The sequence below is a fragment of the Papio anubis genome, chromosome 1 (genome assembly GCF_008728515.1).
Source record: "Papio anubis isolate 15944 chromosome 1, Panubis1.0, whole genome shotgun sequence".
NCBI lineage: Eukaryota > Metazoa > Chordata > Mammalia > Primates > Cercopithecidae > Papio > Papio anubis.
In genome coordinates, this window is record NC_044976.1 from 23,126,078 (window position 1) to 23,143,039 (window position 16,962).

At 41.7% G+C, this 16,962-nt stretch overlaps 1 protein-coding gene across 2 annotated transcripts in view; it reads left to right on the forward strand.

The window, feature by feature from the left end:
• The window catches only part of CLIC4 (chloride intracellular channel 4), a 98,328-nt gene that overhangs the window by 17,770 nt on the left and 63,596 nt on the right, over positions 1-16,962 (forward strand). The window lies entirely within an intron of this gene.

The window sequence follows — 16,962 nt, forward strand, 5'->3', positions numbered from 1 at the left end:
TAAGTGCTGTGCTTTGGAAAAAGATCATCTGCTTAGCAGCACTATTTGGTGGGTAGTTGGTGGAAAGCAAAGCATGGACTGGTTGAAATTGCCGGCTATAGCATTCCACCAAATTTGGTTATGTCACTAAACACAGATGATTTGGTATAGATTTGGAGGGGAAAGCGTTACCTTATTAGTTGTTAAGTCAGTATTTGTCAGAAGCCTTCCACTCACTTTTTCTGGTGTGACGGTACTTCGTTTGAAAAGATTCCAGTTCATAGTGGTAGAACCTTTTAGTCTAGACTTTTAAGTATGGGGCAGTACGGCTTACATTATATAAGCTTTTTTTTTTCTTTTTTTTTCCCCTGGAGACGGAGTCTTGCTTTGTTGACCAGGCTGGAGTGCAGTGGCACCTTCTTGGCTCACTGCAACCTCCTCCTCCCAGGTTCAAGCAGTTCTGTCTCAGCCTCCCAAGTAGCTGAAATTGTAATTCCAGCATGTGACATGACGCCTGCCTAGTTTTTGTCTTTTTCTTTTTTCTTTTTTTAACTAGAGATGGGGTTTCACCATGTTGGCCAGGCTGGTCCTGAACTCCTGACCTCAGGTGATCCGCCCACCTCAGTCTCCCAAAGTGCTGGGATTGCAGGTGTAAGCCATAGCGTCCAGCTGTTAGAATATCTTCTAAGTCAAAAGCTGTGTATTAAGAATTTTCTCCTGAAGCATGTACACAGTTAGGCTTTGCAAGAGAAACTCTCCATAAGATAAACATATTGTGTATTTTTTCTCTAAAGCTGGAACTAACAGCGGTCTTCCCCATAAATAAAATGAAGTTCAAGCCTGAATAACATCTGCCCTTAAACATTTAATTTGATGTATTAAAATTTTTTTCAGCCAGGTGTAGTGGCTCACACTTGTAATCCTAGCACTTTGGGAGGCGAGGCAGGTGGATTGCTTGAGCCCAGGAGTTCGAGACCAGCCTGGACAACATGGCGAAACCCTGTCTCCATAAAAAATGCAAAAATTAGCTGTGTATTGAGGCACACACCTATGGTCCCAGCTACTTGGGAGGCTGAGGTGGGAGGATTGCTTGAGCCTGGGAGGCGAAGGTTGCAGTGAGCCAAGATGGCGCTACTGTACTCCACCCTGGGCAACAGGGCAAGACCCTATCTCAAGGGGGAAAAAAGAAATTCATACTCTGGTATCTTCTGGCATTTCACAGATTTTGTATTGTTGCTTTCTTCTTTTATTACTGGCAGATATCCCTTTAAATGTGGTGGTAAGAAGGCTCTCATTCTAGGACATCTGGATTTCTGCCAAAATTGATTTTTTTGTCTTTTATTAAAAATAATCTCTCAAGCAAATTTGAGACTCACCACTAAAACCTTAAATTCCTTTTTATTTACTTTGTGTTTTAACTGTCTCTCACTGCAGGTTTTTGTTGTTGTTGTTGTTGTTTGTTTTTTGGTAAATAGAGAGACTACAAATTAAAAAAATCTTTCATTAAACATGTCTTTACTAAGTGCCTACTAGGAACTGCTGTAAGCTCTGGGAAGCAAGAAAATGCACCCTCAGGTGTCAGTAATGAATGAGCTATAAGGAAGGCGCACTATACACCATTATCTTAGATGGGATAATATTTTCCGCTGGAGTTATTGTAACTCACTGGGAGGCCTTTTCACTTCTAGGAAGACCTGGTTTTCCTATATTTAGAATAGATATTGTTCCCATTGACTTTGTTTTCTGTTGGATTTCTTAAATGCGTGGAAAAGTATTTCATATTTAATTGAACTAATATATACACTTATGGAGTGCTTTCTATGTGCCAGGCACTGTGTTAACTACATTACATCTATTAAATATTAACTCATTTGATTGTTACTCAATAAAATGTTTGCTGAAGGAATATATAGAAGCTTTTATTTTTTCCGTGCACAGCCTTGATTTCAGAGGAGGTTGGGAGGAAAAGAAGAAATAAAAGATCACATAATTGGGAAAAAGCAAATGCCTAGCAAGAAGCCAGAGAAATAGGCCGAGAGGGTGATGCAAATGACTGGGCTCAGTTCATATTTTAGATTGAAATAAACATTTACTTGTTTTTCCTTGCAAAGTAAAAAAGATTTAAGGGAGAGTCTGCAACTCTGTTTTGACCCTGAGAATGTGGCTTGATAGCCATTATGATTAAGAGTGTTGGGAGCAGCTATTGTCCTGATGACTCAGCAGGAACCCCTGTGTTAGATTATACCGTTGCCTCAGTATTGCATGTAACAAGTTCTTAATATATTTTGACATATTTGAGATCATAGATCCCAAAATCAGAGCCAGGGATGATTGTTGACTTGAAGTGTCATTTGTATTTTTCTTCTTTTTCTTTTTTCTTTCTTTTTTTTTCTTTTTTTTTTTTTTTGAGACAGAGTCTCGCTCTGTCACCTAGGCTGGAGTGCAGTGACGCCATCTTGGCTCCCTGCAGCCTCCACCTTCTGAGTTCAAGCAGTTCTCCTGCCTCAGCCTCCCAAGTAGCTGGGATTACAGGTGCCCACCATCACGCCCAGCTGATTTTTTAATGTATATATGTAATTTTTTTTAACTGAGTTAACCATGTAATGTCAACAGACTCCAGACCCTGTAGCAGCTTAGAGTAGCTTGTCAGTCCCAGCCCATCCCTGTGTTCCTCACCTGCCCTTTCTCCCTGGCATGGGCACAGGTTTTCCTGCAGTTCTCATCAGGAAGAGAGGGCAGGGGAGCAGGTGGGCAGGGTCAAGAGAAGCAACCCAAGATGGATGAGAATTTGCTTCACTGCCAGAAGTTTGCAGTCATTTCTGTTTTGCTGCATTTTGTTAGCACTGTTCTTACTTCCTTTACTAACATACTCTTTTTCAAACCTTCCATTTCAGTTTTCCTTCCTTCTTCTTCTTGGTCTCAGTAGTATAAGACTGGGCAGAAGTGACCTCATCAGTCTGGGTCCTTTGGGTGTAGTCTTTCATCCACAAAAAAGATGCAGGGACTCCAAGGACAGAGATCCAAAGTCGCAGGAGCGGGGGAAAAAACAGGTGGGGAGGAAGGAAGGAGAGGAGGCAAAAAAGTACCGGAGTCAGGGAGGATGTTTTAAGCTAGTATTGGGTAAAATGAAAGGCAAGGAGTCAGACACAGACACCATGGCCTGGAAAAGCTGTCATTCTCTAATCTAAAAGCTGTATCAAAACCGTTTTCATGTGAAAAGGCAGGGAAAATCTGAAGATATATTCCAAGTCAGCTCATAAAATGACACAATAGAAGTAAACTGTGTAGTAGGCCATGGACAGGATGCTAGAAAGACTTCACAGATGTTTCAGGTGTAGATCTTCTATCAGAGAGTCAGTAAATATTCCAGTGCAAGCTGGAATCTGGACCTATATGGTATCCAAGCAAGCAATTGCCTCTGTCACATCAGGATTCACAATGAAATTAGGCAGAGTCAAAGGAAACAGGCCACGACCTCCCCGCCAGGGAGATCTGCGGCTCCAGTCTCCCCGCCTGCCCACTTCCCTGTCCCCATTTCCCCTGCCAGTAGCTCGCCGAAAGCGTTCCCAGGCTGGTGGTTTCCTCCTTCCAGCCCAATGTGGGCTTTCGACTCAATTCAGCCCTCCAGCCAGAGGCGGGTGGCCACAAGCCTGGGGCCCCCGGCCGGCAACCGAATTGGTGGGCGCGGCGTTGGCCCGGGCCGGTCCCGCCACTGAGGAGCCGGAGCTCGGGGAGGGCGACCCCGCCAGCCCCGGTAAGCCGCCCCAACCGGAGCTGCCTGGCCACCGAGCCTACCTGCCGCACCTGGGCAGCGGCCCGGTCTGGGTCCCAGCCGCTGGCCACCTGCGCGGGCAGGCCGGAAGGAACAAAGGCGCTCCCAATATTTGTCTTTAATTTAAAACAATTTTTTTTTCTTTTGAGGTGGAGTCTTGCTGTGTTGCCAGGATGGAGTGCACAGGTGCGATCTCGGCTCACTGAAGCCTCCACCTCCCGGGTTCAAGCTATTCTCCTGCCTCAGCTTCCCGAGTAGTTGGGACTATAGGTGCGCCACCACACCCAGCTAATTTTTGTATTTTTAGTGGAGACAGGGTTACACCATGTTGGCCAGGATGATCTCGATATCTTGACCTTCTGTTCCACCCGTGTCGGCCTCCCAAAGTGCTGGGATTACAGGTGTGACCCACGACACCCAGCCTATATTTTTAATAGAGACAGGGTTTCACCATGTTGGCCAGGCTGGTTTTGAAATCCTGACCTCAAATGATCCACCTGTCTAGGCCTCCCAGAGTGCTAGGATTATAGGCATGAGCCATTGCGCCTTTTTTTTCTTTTTTTTAGAGACGAGGTCTTGCTATGTTGCGCAGACTGGTTTTTTCTTTTTCTTTTTCTTTTTTTTGAAACGGAGTCTCACTCTGTCACCCAGGCTGGAGTGCAGTGGCACAATCTCAGCTCACTGCAACCTCTGTCTCCTGGGCTCAAGTGATTCTCGTGCCTCAGCTTCCCTAGTAGCTGGGACTACAGACATGGGCCACTGCAACTGGCTAATTTTTTTGTATTTTCAGTAGAGACAGAGTTTCGCTATGTTGTCCAGGCTGGTCTAGAACTCCTGGTGTCAAGTGATCCACCCACCTTGCCCTCCCAAAGTGCTGGATTATAGGTGTGAGCCACCACGCCCAGCCAGTATTTCTATCTAGGTGCTGAAGTAGTTTCTTTTGGAGTTGAAGATCATTAGAATTAATACTTCAAGTAGGCAATTGAGTCATCATAATGGAAGACTGGATCTTTAGTGTTAATGCTGTTACAGTATGCAATGTCCAATCTTTTGGCTTCCCTGGGCCACATTGGAAGAAGAATTGTCTTGGGCCACAGAAAAAAATACACTAACAATAGCTGATGAGCAAAAAAAAAAAAAAAAAGCAAAAAGACTTTATAATGTTTTAAGAAAGTTTATGGATTTGTGTTGGGCTTCATTCAATGTTGTCCTGGGCCACATGTGGCCCACGGACCTCAGGTTGGACAAGCTTGATGTAGTGGCTAAGAGTGCGGACTCCCAAGCCATGTGGCCTGTGTTTGAATCCTAGTTCTACCCTTCGCTAGTTGCCTTGGTGTCCCCACTGGGATAATCTTCTTGGGCTTTTGTAAAGATTCTAAGAGTTAATATAAGAAAAGCCCTTAGAGTCTGACTCATAGTAAGCCTTGTTTGCTTACTATTTTGCCTTTAGGAATGCAGAATTAAGACCATGTTGGCTTGGCCTATGGTTAGTTTATATGTTCCAATATACCGTATGTGGTTTCAACCTCCTGGATTAGAGGCATCTGCCAGACTGCTGCTACAACTAGGTGGGAACTTTTCATTCTTTATCGAAAGAGCAGGGTTAGTACAAAAAAAGTTCAAGGTTAAGCTTGAATTTGCTCCTGAATTAACTTTAGTGAACCCTGATCCTGTTGACACTTACTAGGTAACTAAAGGACAGTCAGATTGGACTCTGCTATCTTAGTCCATTGGCCTCAGCAGCTCTTTCTGGACTTGTAGCTAAAGCTGAGAGTTCATTACTAGTGAGAATGTTTCTCTTTTTTTTCTCTCTCTTTTTTTTTTTAATGTGAAAGCATAAAAGAAGAGGAATACGGCCGGGCGCGGTGGCTCAAGCCTGTAATCCCAGCACTTTGGGAGGCCGAGACGGGCGGATCACGAGGTCAGGAGATCGAGACCATCCTGGCTAACACGGTGAAACCCCGTCTCTACTAAAAAATACAAAAAACTAGCCGGGCGAGGTGGCGGGCGCCTGTAGTCCCAGCTACTCGGGAGGCTGAGGCAGGAGAATGGCGTGAACCCGGGAGGCGGAGCTTGCAGTGAGCTGAGATCCGGCCACTGCACTCCAGCCTGGGCGGCAGAGCGAGACTCCGTCTCAAGAAAAAAAAAAAAAAAAAAAAAAAAAAAAAAAAGAAGAGGAATAATGTATGACATAGGATCTTATTGGTTCCTCTTAATTAAATTTTTTAAAATTAAAATTATATATTAATTAAAAAATTTTTAATTAAATTTAATTTAAAAAACTATATATATATAGTTTTTTTGTGGCATGGAGTTGTGCTCTGTTGCCCAGGCTGGAGTGCAGTGGCATGATCTTGGCTAACTGCAACCTCTGCCTCCCCGGTTCAAGCAATTCTCCTGCCTCAGCCTCTTGAGTAGCTAGGGTTACAGGCATGCGCCACCATGCTCGGCTAATTTTTGTATTTTTAGTAGAGACGGGGTTTCTCCATGTTGGTCAGCCTGGTCTGAAACTCCCGACATGAGGTGATCCACCCTCCTTGGCCTCCCAAAGTGTTGGGATTACAGGCATGAGCCACTGCGCCCAGCCAAAATTTATTTTTTTAAGATATGGGGATCTTGCCATGTTGCCCAGGCTGGTCCCAAAGTCCTGAGCTCAGGTAATCCCCTTGCGGTGGCCTCCCAAAGTAAAAGTACTTTTGAATTATGGATTTTGGCTTCCTGTGCTACCACATTTCACTATTTATTGATGGTTATGGTATTTATCTTTACAATTGAACAGGTCATATATTAACTAGCCTTTAATGCTTTCTTTAAAGGAAATGTAGATGTGCTCATATTTTTAACACATCTAGAGAGGAAGAGATTAAGCTCTTTTTATTTAATTTGTCTGAAAGAAGTTGAGATAGTGTAGATCTACAGGTTTTGTATTTAGTAATTTTTAAGGAGTAAAAATGAAGTCTCCTAATTTTGTCTAGACTCTAAGATTATTGTTGTTTTTAGAATTTTTCACCTTATACCACAATGGGATAATAAAGCTTAAAACATTAGCATGTCAGCTGGGCGCGGTGGTCACGCCTGTAATCCCAGCACTTTGGGAGACTGAGGCAGGTGGTCAGGAGTTTGAGACCAGCCTGGCCAAGATGGTGAAACCCCATCTCTACTGATAATACAAAAATTAGCAGGCATGGTGGCATGTGCCTGTAGTCCCAGCTACTCGGGAGGCTAAAGCAGAAGAATCACTTGAACCAGGGAGGCGGAGGTTGCAGTGAGCCGAGATCGTGCCACTGCGCTCCAGCCTGGGCGACAGAGTGAGACTCCATCTCAAAAAAAAAAAAAAAACAAAAAACTTTAGCATGTCTGTAATTCGTAGATATAATCTCTACAAATGATAATTAAAGCAAAATAGCTGGGCATGGTGGCACATGCCTGTGGTCTCAGCCACTGGGGGGCTGAAGCAGGAGGATTGCCTGAGCCTGGAAGATTGAGGCTGTACTGAGCCACTGTGATTGCACCACTCCACTCCAGCCTGGGTGGCAGAGTGAGACCCTGTGTCAAAACAAAAGAAAACAAACAAAAAAATATAATGTAAGAATCATGAAGTGACCTTAAAATCTTCATTTTATAATAATGTTATAACTTTTCTGAAGCTACTTAATTTATCACTATACAGAATAAACAGATACATAAATGATCAATAAGTTTTTGTTTCCCTATTAAAGCCAGAATAATGGTCATGAGATAATAGATAGCATTGGGTGCTTACTATAGGGCCAGGCACAGTGTGCCAGCCTTTTATGTGTGTTAGCTAATTTAATCCTCATATAAACTTTGAAATAGGTGCTATCAGTACTGTTTAGCACATGAGAATTAGAGAGAGCATTGTTTGGGTATGGTTGCAGGGCCAGTAAGTAGCAGTACTGGGATTTGTACTAACGTCTTTGGGATTTCAGAACTTGAATCAAGAACTTTATGTTCTTTTTCTCTATTTATTTGAAACTTGAATGTTTTCCGAACAGAGTTTCTTATGTTCTGTTTTCAGTCACCCTGAAAAAAAAATTCAGAGTATATTTTAGGATATTTCTAAAACATACTAACAACTAGTGAGCCTAGATGGTTCATTAGATGAGTTTGGTTGCTTTCAGTTCTCTTGGTAAAATTTGAAAGGAAACTAAAATTTCCATTACCTCACCTCTTTGCATTTTGGGGGCCTGGTTAATTAGTATTTTATAAAGTACTTTAGAGGGTTTATTTATAAACTCGTTAAGGAACCTGACTTGAATGTCATTTTTAAAAAGTTTTTATTATTATTTTTTTTTTGGGAGAGGGTTTCACCGTTGCCCAGGATGGAGTGCAGCGGTGCCATCACAGGTTACTGCCACCTTGACCTCCTGGACTCAAGTGATCCTCCTCCTTTAGGCCCCTGAGTAGTAGCTAGGACTTTCAGTGCCACCATGCCCAGCTAATTTTTTTAAAATTAATTTTTTGTGGAGATGAGGTCTCACTGTGTCACCTAAGATGGTCTTGAACTCCTGGGCTCAAGTTATCCTCCCACTTTGGCCTCCCATTACAGGCATGAGCCACTGTGCTTGGCCTCACATATTTTGATTTTAGGATTGTTTTCCAATTGAGAAATGTCTAAATGATTCAAGTTTAATAAAAATCATATACTAATTTGTTGATTATTTTTCTGAGTGCTTTTCTTTCTGCCCCCTCCCTTTCTCCCTTCCTCCCCCTTCAGAGGAGTCTATACTTTGCATTGTTGATAGAAAAAAAAAAAAAAGGCAAGGAAGTTTCTTTTTGTGGAGAGAGGAAATGGCTGTTGGTTCAAGACTTTATCCATATTAGGTATAAACTAAATATAGACGTGTAATCCAGGAGTGAAGTCACATCTATAAAGTTTCTTAAGCAAAGCTAATGAGATCAGCCAGTGCTTTCGGATCTGTTTTTTCCCTCCTTACTTTTGGCTCACTTACCAAACTGATTTGTCCTATAGTCTGCCTGCCTTTGCCTCTTTAAAAGAAGAATAAAAAAATTATAAGGGATCTTTCTGTAAAACAAGCACACAAATTTTTAAAAAGTGGCTTTGTATATGAAGCATAGCTACTTATGCCTCCCTTTGAGAGGAGGTTATAAATAAATTAGCTTCTTTAATTTCTTGACCTTGTCATTTTCCTCACACCAATTCTTCTTTTTTTGTTTTTTGAGTTGGTTTTATCCTTGAGACTTTGTCACATATTTTTACTGTGAGGCTGGACTCATCTTTGTAAATTGTAAGAAACATCTGTTTTACTTAGTATTTTCTTGGTTTATTCCATTTTTAACCATTAAAGCAGATCTCAGTGTGGCTAAATGGTAATAGGATTTCTTCTGATTGGCTGGTTAGAGAGACTGTAGTAGAATGGAATGATGGAGTAAATTTGTTTCTGGTCACAGCACATGTCCTTCTCAAATAAGGACTTTGAAAAGTCCCTTAAAGCATTCTTACAATAATTGTTTCCAACTCCTGTGCTCCTCCTTAGAGCCCTTTCCAAGCATGCCTAAACACTCAAGCCCTTACGAACTGCTATGCTTCTGAAGAGAAGAACTGTATACACACATCTATGGTGTATCTTACTATAAATACTTTGGAATACAACTAATTCTGTAAAAAGTTTAGCTTAACATATTTCGGGATTTTAGGGGTCAGTTCATAAACCTAAATGTTCTCCAAGCCTAAGTTGAAATCTCTTCTGAATCCTTCTCTGACCTTGTCGTTCTGTTAGCAGAACTACTCTTGCCTACTATTTGGGGCAGTTAGTGCATTTTCATATTCTGCCACTCATCTGAATCACCTTTGATTACATTTTTGTTCCAGGTTAGAATGTAAATTCCAGGAGATCAGGGATAAGGGATTATTTTCTTTTTTCTTCTTTTTATATTTTAAATTAAAAAATTATGTTCTTCCAAAGACAAAGGGACTATCTTCTTCATCTTTTGTATCTACCCCCTACCACAAACCATTATGTATAGGAGATAATTCATTAATTCAGTAAGCATTTATTAGTGTTTTTGGGCAAATTGGTATGCATAGTATTGGAATATAAGCATGTAAGAGAGAATATATTAAGTATTTTCTGTTATTGTGTTCTATATTACCTCATAGTAAAATACCAGAGATAAAAATAGTATTCAGTTATTGAACTTGAGACATGTAATTTGGGTTTTGTAACTAGCTGCTCACTATATAGCTATTGGTCTAAACTTAACAGATTGGTTTAGAGAACTAGAATATTAAAATTATGTAACTGGAAGGCCAGGATCAAGTCCTATGTGTATCCTAGTTGATCTGCTATCTCATCTGTAAAGTGGGTGTGTTTCTTGGAGGTGACGTTCAGTCTAGTTTGTATTATTTTATATACCAAGGTAGCCTCAGGGTTGGCTTAAGCTTAGGCTTACGCAGAAAGTTGAGACCCGAGATTCCAACATCAGATCCAGAGAATTAAATTCTCATAATTAGAAGCAATCTATTAGATAACAAATAAAAATAGGGCCAATACAAATTCTTCATGATAATGGAGGCAGTTTGCCAAAGAAAGAAAACATATTTCAGGAGTGAATTCTTTGACCAGAAAGAATATGTTTTATTTCCCAAATTAACTCCTGAAAGAAAGTTTAAGGAAAGATTTTGTTTGTTGTGTCTAAAATAAAGCAGACACAGAACTGTTCTTCTTCTTGTTTTTTCTTAAAGCCAGTCAAATTTATAGAATTTTCCTTCTTCGTATTTGAGGAACCTGTGCATTGAAATCGGAAGTAAAATATTTAAGTAAGAAACATCCTGCTCTGTTATACTATTCAGATATTTGAAGTTTTAGGCCAGCCAAGAAGATAGACAAGAATTCTGAATGTTAACTTTCACAGCTGAAATACAGTGTTGAATATATAATTTTTACAAAAACTGATTTTGTAATACATATATATAGAGAGACGGAGTCTTGCTCTTTCGCCCAGGCTACAGTGCAGTGGCACAGTCTCGGCTCACTGCAGCTTCCGCCTCCCGGATTCAAGTGATTCTCCTGCTTCAGCCTCCCGAGTAGCTGGGATTACAGGCCCACGCCAACGCATCTGGCTAATTTTTTGTATTATTAGTAGAGACAGAGTTTCACCATCTTGGCCAGGCTGGTTGCGAACCCCTGACCTCGTGATCCACCTGACCTTGGCCTCCCAAAGTGCTGGGATTATAGGTATGAGCCACAGTGTCTGGCCGATTTTGTAATATATTTTAATGAACATTTAAAAATACATAGTCCAAAATTAAAACATCTGAGGAAGATTCATTAATTTACTCATGTTTATTGAGAGCTAATTTATAGTGTTAATGAAATATTCTGTAGCATTTTCATGATTGCAGTTTTTCATTATTTATTGTCATCTTCATTAATCCGTTGTTCTTAGTCATTTAGAGGTCTGAAATTTGGCTATTAAGCAGTATTGTGATATATATCCTTACAGCCGATTTTCTGTGCATGTCAAGTAATTCTGTTTTAAAATAGTCCCCCATATATCTCATTTACTCTCTGAATTCTTTATTTTCCTTTTGTTTACTTAAACTGTAATTTTTTTTTTTTCACACTTCACCTGGAATGTAATCTAGTAAAAAGAAAAACTTTCTGCAGAACTTAGGTTTTTTACAAAGGGAAAAATTGGATTTTTGACTCTACTACTGAACTCTTGGTGGAATGTGTAGTTAAAATTGGTCTGAGAACTTGATGAACAGAAATAGCTCTCACCCACTAAATTAAGCACAGATGGGGAAGAAGAGTATTAATTTCTTGAACATTTCATTGTTTTCTTGTACTGTTGGGATTCTTTCTGAATCTAGTCTATACTACAGTATAATGTGTATTTTAAAACTGCCCTTAAGGAAAGTGGGTTGCTGCATTTTGACTTGCAGAAGAATTTCACCCATTCCCCAACACACTTGTCTTTAGTTGATAAACAAAGGAAGACCCTGGCAGTTAGTGAATTTATCTTCAGTTAGCAGATATTTTTTTAAAATGAGAGCTAGACAATGAAAAAATTTGAGATGCATCTTTTTTTTTTTTTTTGACCGGGCCTCACTTTGTCATCCAGGCTAGAGTGCTGTGGTGAGATCATAGCTCACTACATCCTTGACCTCCTGGGCTCAAGGGATCCTCCAGCCTAAGCCTTCTGAGTAGCTAGGACTGAAGGTGTATATTACCACATCTGGCTAATTTTTTTTGTTTTTCGTAGAGATGGGGTCTCACTATGTTGTCTAGACTGGTCTCAAAACTCCCAGCTTCAAGTGATCCTCCCACCTTGGCTTCCCAAAGTGTTGGGATTACAGGTGTGAGCCATTGCACCCAGCCAGAGATGGACTTTTTTTGATATAACCAAAGTGAGAATAACTAATTATAAAGGAGCATGTTTCTTTTTTATTTTTATTTTTTTAATTTTAATTTTAATTTTTTTTGTGGAAATGGAGTCTCGTTCTGTGGCCCAGGCTGGAGTGCAGTGGTGTGATCTCGGCTCACTGCAACCTCTGCCTCTCGGGTTCAAGCAATTCTCCTGCCTCAGCCTCCCAAGTAGCTAGCACTACAGGCGCACACTGCCATACCTGGCTAATTTCTTTTGTATTTTTAGTAGAGACGGGATTTCACTGTGTTGCCCAGGCTGGTCTCAAACTCCTGAGCTCAGGCAATCCACCTACCTCGGCCTCCCAAAGTGCTGGGATTACAGGCGTGAGCCACTGCGCCCAGCTAAGTAACTTCTTTTTTAAATAAAGTAATCATGGCTTAATATAATAAACACAAATTAGTGTTCCGTGTTTCTGAAATTAAGTCATTTAATGCCAAACTTTCACATTCTAAATAGTTTTATCTGAAAATGCCTTTACTTCTCTTCCATTCTTTAAAGATAGTTTTGCTGGAAATAGAATTTTGAGTTGATTTTTATTGTTGTTGTTATTCTTTCAGCATTTTTTTTTTTTTTTTTTTTTTTTTTTTTGAGGCGGGTCACAGCACTGTATCACCCAAGGCTGGGAGTGCAGTGGGCGGCGATCTCGACTCACTGCAAGCTCCGCCTCCCAGGTTCAGGCCATTCTCCTGCCTCAGCCTCAGTGAAAACAGGACTGGCGCCCGCCACCCACGCCGGCTAGTTTTTGTATTTTTAGTAGGAGCGGGGTTTTACCATGTTAGCCAGGATGGTCTCGATCTGCCTGACCTGCGTGAAATCCATGCTCGGCCTCCCAAGTGCTGGGATTACAGGCTTGAGCCACATGACCTTTTTTTGGAGCAGAGTCTTGCTCTGTTGCCCAGGCTGGAGTGCAGTGGTGTGATCTCGGCTCACTGCAACCTCCGCCTCCTGGGTTCAAGCGATTCTCCTGCTTCAGCCTCCTGAGTAGCTGGGACTACAGGTGCACACTACTATGCCTGGCTAATTTTTTTGTATTTTAGTAGAGACAGGGGTTTCTGTTATTTTGCCCAGGCTAGTCTTGAACTCCTGACTCAGGCAATCAGCCACCTTGGCCTACTGCAAAGTGCTAGGATTACAGTGAGCTACCTTGCCGGCCATTCTTTCAGCATTTAAAAGTGTGTTCTTTACTGGGCATGAAGTGGCTCATGCCTGTAATCCTCAGCACTGGGAGAACTGAGGTGAATCACTTGAGCCAGGGAGTTGGGAACTCTTGGGCAACCTGGAGACCTATCTCTAAAATAGAAAAAATAGCTGGACATAGTGGCAGAACCTGTCGTCCCAGCACTGAGCCAGTGAAGGATGGATGATCCCGGAGATCAGGCTGCAGTGAGCTGTAAGCTCCAGCTGAAGTGAGCAGAAGAGGACCACAATGTAAAAACAAAACAAAACAAAACAAAAAAAGAGCCAGTGGTAGCTCATGGCTATAATCCACAGCACTTTGAGAGGCCAGGTCGTGGATCACCTAGTCAGAATTCAGTGTACAAAGCCAACATAGTGAAACCCCTGACTCTATTAAAAAATACAAAAATTAGCTACAGGCATAGTCAAGCCTGTAACCCCAGCTACTGGGGCACGTGGTAGGAAGAATCTCTTGAACCGGGGAGGCAGAGGTTGCAGTGAGGCGAGATCATGCCACTGTACTCCAGCCTGGAGGTGGGAGCAGGGACTCCATCAAAAAGGCGAGGTAGCGGTGGCCTCAAGCCTGTAATCCCAGCACTTTGGGAGGCCGAGGCAGGCCCGGATCACAAGGTCAGAGTCGAGACCACCATCCTGGCTAACGGTGAAACCCGTCTCTACTAAAATACAAAAACTTAGCGGGCTGAGGAGTGGTGATCTGTAGTCCCAGCTACTCGGGGAGGCTGAGGCAGGAGAATGCGTGAACAGGAGAGCGAGGCTTGCAGTGAGCTGAGATCCGACCCACTGCACTCCAGTCTGGGCAACAAAGCCAGACTCTGTCTCAACAACAACAACAACAACAACAACAACAAAAGTCGTTCCATGTTTTCTGGTCTCCATTACTCCAAATGAGTAGTCGACAGTCATTCAAATTATTATTCCCTTGTATGCCGTGTGTTGTTTTTTTCTAGCTACTGTGAAGATTTTCTTTCTTTTTTTTTTTTGCTTTTCGTTATTTCAATTATGATATACTTAGGTGTGGCGTTATTTATATTGAAGCTCCTTGATGTTCGTGAAACTTGAATCTGTAAATTCGTCTTTATGTGGGAAAATTTTGGCCGTTATTTCTTGAAATATTTGTTTTCTTCGTTATCTCCTTCTGGAACTCTAAAATATAAACGTTTTAATATTTTCCCGTAGGTCTTTGAGACTTTTTTTTCCTGTTCTTCAAATTGAATAATTTCTTGGTTCTGTCTTCATGTTCACAGACCCTTTTCTTTCCCCTCCCTCCCTGCCTCCATCCCTCCCTCCCTCTCTCTCTCTTTCTTCATTTCTTTCTTTTCTTTATTCTACTGTTAAGCCAATCTAGTAATTTGAAAAAATAATTCAGATATTGTAGTTTTTAGTTCTAGAATTTACGTTTTTGTGTGTGATTTCTTTCTCTACTGAGATTTCCTATCTTCCTTTATTATGAGCATATTTTTCTTTTGGTCTTTGAACATAGTTACCATAACTGCTTTAAAATCCTTGACTGCAAACTGTAGAATCTGGGTCATCTTAGGGTAGTCTTCTTGTTTCCTTTTTTTTTTTTCTTGAGAATGGGTCAGGTTTTTCCGTTTCTTCTTATGGGGAGTAATTTTGGATTGTATTTTGAATATTACAAATGATAAATGATAATTTATATATATAAATTTTGTTATGCCACTCTTCAGAGCATTGATTTTCTTTTCTAAAGCAGGCGATTGATTAACTTAGCTGAATTCAAGCTGCAAAACTGTCCCCCTGTAGTAGGTGGCAGTTTATATTTCAGTTCAGTTCTCTTAGCTGGCCTACGTGGACCCTACTCTGTGCGTGTGTGTGTTTCACGGATCAGCTAGAGATTTAGACAGATTTATGCAGATTTTAGGGCCCCCCCTTGCTGGTTCTCCGTCTCTGTCTCTCTTTTTTAATTTTCTTTCCAATGGTGATGGTTGCTCTAGACTGTTTTTTGGTTTTTAAAGTCAGCAGGACTGTGAATTTTCCATTGGGGTTTTAGCTGCCCTGCATGGTGCAAGGCTAAAAGATACAAACTGGGGAAACTTGTCCAGTGCAGTTCCCTTCCTCCAGCTGCCAACTCCCTTCCAATATTTGCCTGCTTCTGTCACTGTCCAGTGCCTTCAGGTGGTTGTTTTTGTCTGGAAGTTATAGCTGTTATGACAGGCAGAGTTGATTCTATAGGAGGAACTGCCTGGTTTTACTAGAGGCCTCAAATTTATTTTTTTAAAAACAGAATCCAATAGAATAGTTTTAGATTTATAGAAAAATTGCAAAAATAATACTGAGTTCTGAAATTTATTTTAAATGAAAATATTTCTAAAATATATTAATGCTTCCTTCACTTTTGAAAATGCTGGGTTTGGCCAGACGAGGTGGCTCACGCCTGTAATCCCAGCACTTTGGGAGGCTGAGGCAGGCGGATCACGAGGTCAGGAGATCGAGACCATCCTGGCTAACACGGTGAAACCTTGTCCCTACTAAAAATACAAAAAAATTAGCCAGGCATGGTGGTGGGCGCCTGTAGTCCCAGCTCCTCAGGAGGCTGAGGCAGGAGAATCGCTTGAACCCAGGAGGCGGAGGTTGCAGTGAGCCAAGATCATGCCATTGCACTCCAGCCTGACGGACAAGAGCAAAACTCCGTATCAAAAAACCCCGAAAATGCTGGGTTTAACTGCCAATTAATGTCAACATTCTGAATACAAGTTCAGTAATGCTGCAATGGCCTCGGGAGCCATTGAGGCATGTAAGACTATTTTTGCCTTTCTGCTAAATGGCCTCAGCTATTGTGCTTTTCGAACCTAAATCTCCTTTGTGTATGTGCATGTGTGGATGGGTGCGTATGTGCACGTGTGTGTGTATTTTGTATTTCTTCCTTTGCCAACTTAGCTCTGTTGATATAGCCCATTTCCTTTAATTTTCTTTTTCTTTTCTTTTTTTTTTTTTTGAGACGGAGTCTCACTGTGTCGCCCAGGCTGGAGTGCAGTGGCGCGATCTCTGCGCGCTGCAAGCTCCGTCCCCTGGGTTCATGCCATTCTCCTGCCTCAGCCTCCTGAGTAGTAGCTGAGGCCCAGCCCATTAATTTTCTATTGTAATTTGTTGTGGCTCAGTACACCAGATAAACCATTAAAATTTGTTTGAAATAAGAATAAATAGTTTCAGGCCAGGCATGGTGGCTCACGCCTGTAATCCTAGCACTTTGGGAGGCCAAGGCGGGCGGATCACGAGGTCAGCAGTTCAAGACCAGCCTGACCAACATGGTGAAACCCAGTTTCTACTAAAAATACAGAAATTAGTCGGGCGTGGTGGCATGTGCCTGTAATCCCAGCTACTCAGGAGGCTGAGGCAGGAGAATCGCTTGCACCTGGGAGGCAGATGTTGCAGTGAGATGAGATCACGCCACTGCACTCCAGCCTGGGTGACAGAGTGAAAAAAGAAAAAAAAAAAAATAAATAGTTTCTGAGAGCTTGAATGTTGAGTTAATGAGTCAGGTACATCATCCTTAGAACCTGGTCTTGATGACAGTGGTGCCCACAGAGGCCTTTTCTTTAGATGGGTGCTGTCAATACAATAGTCATTACCTATACGTG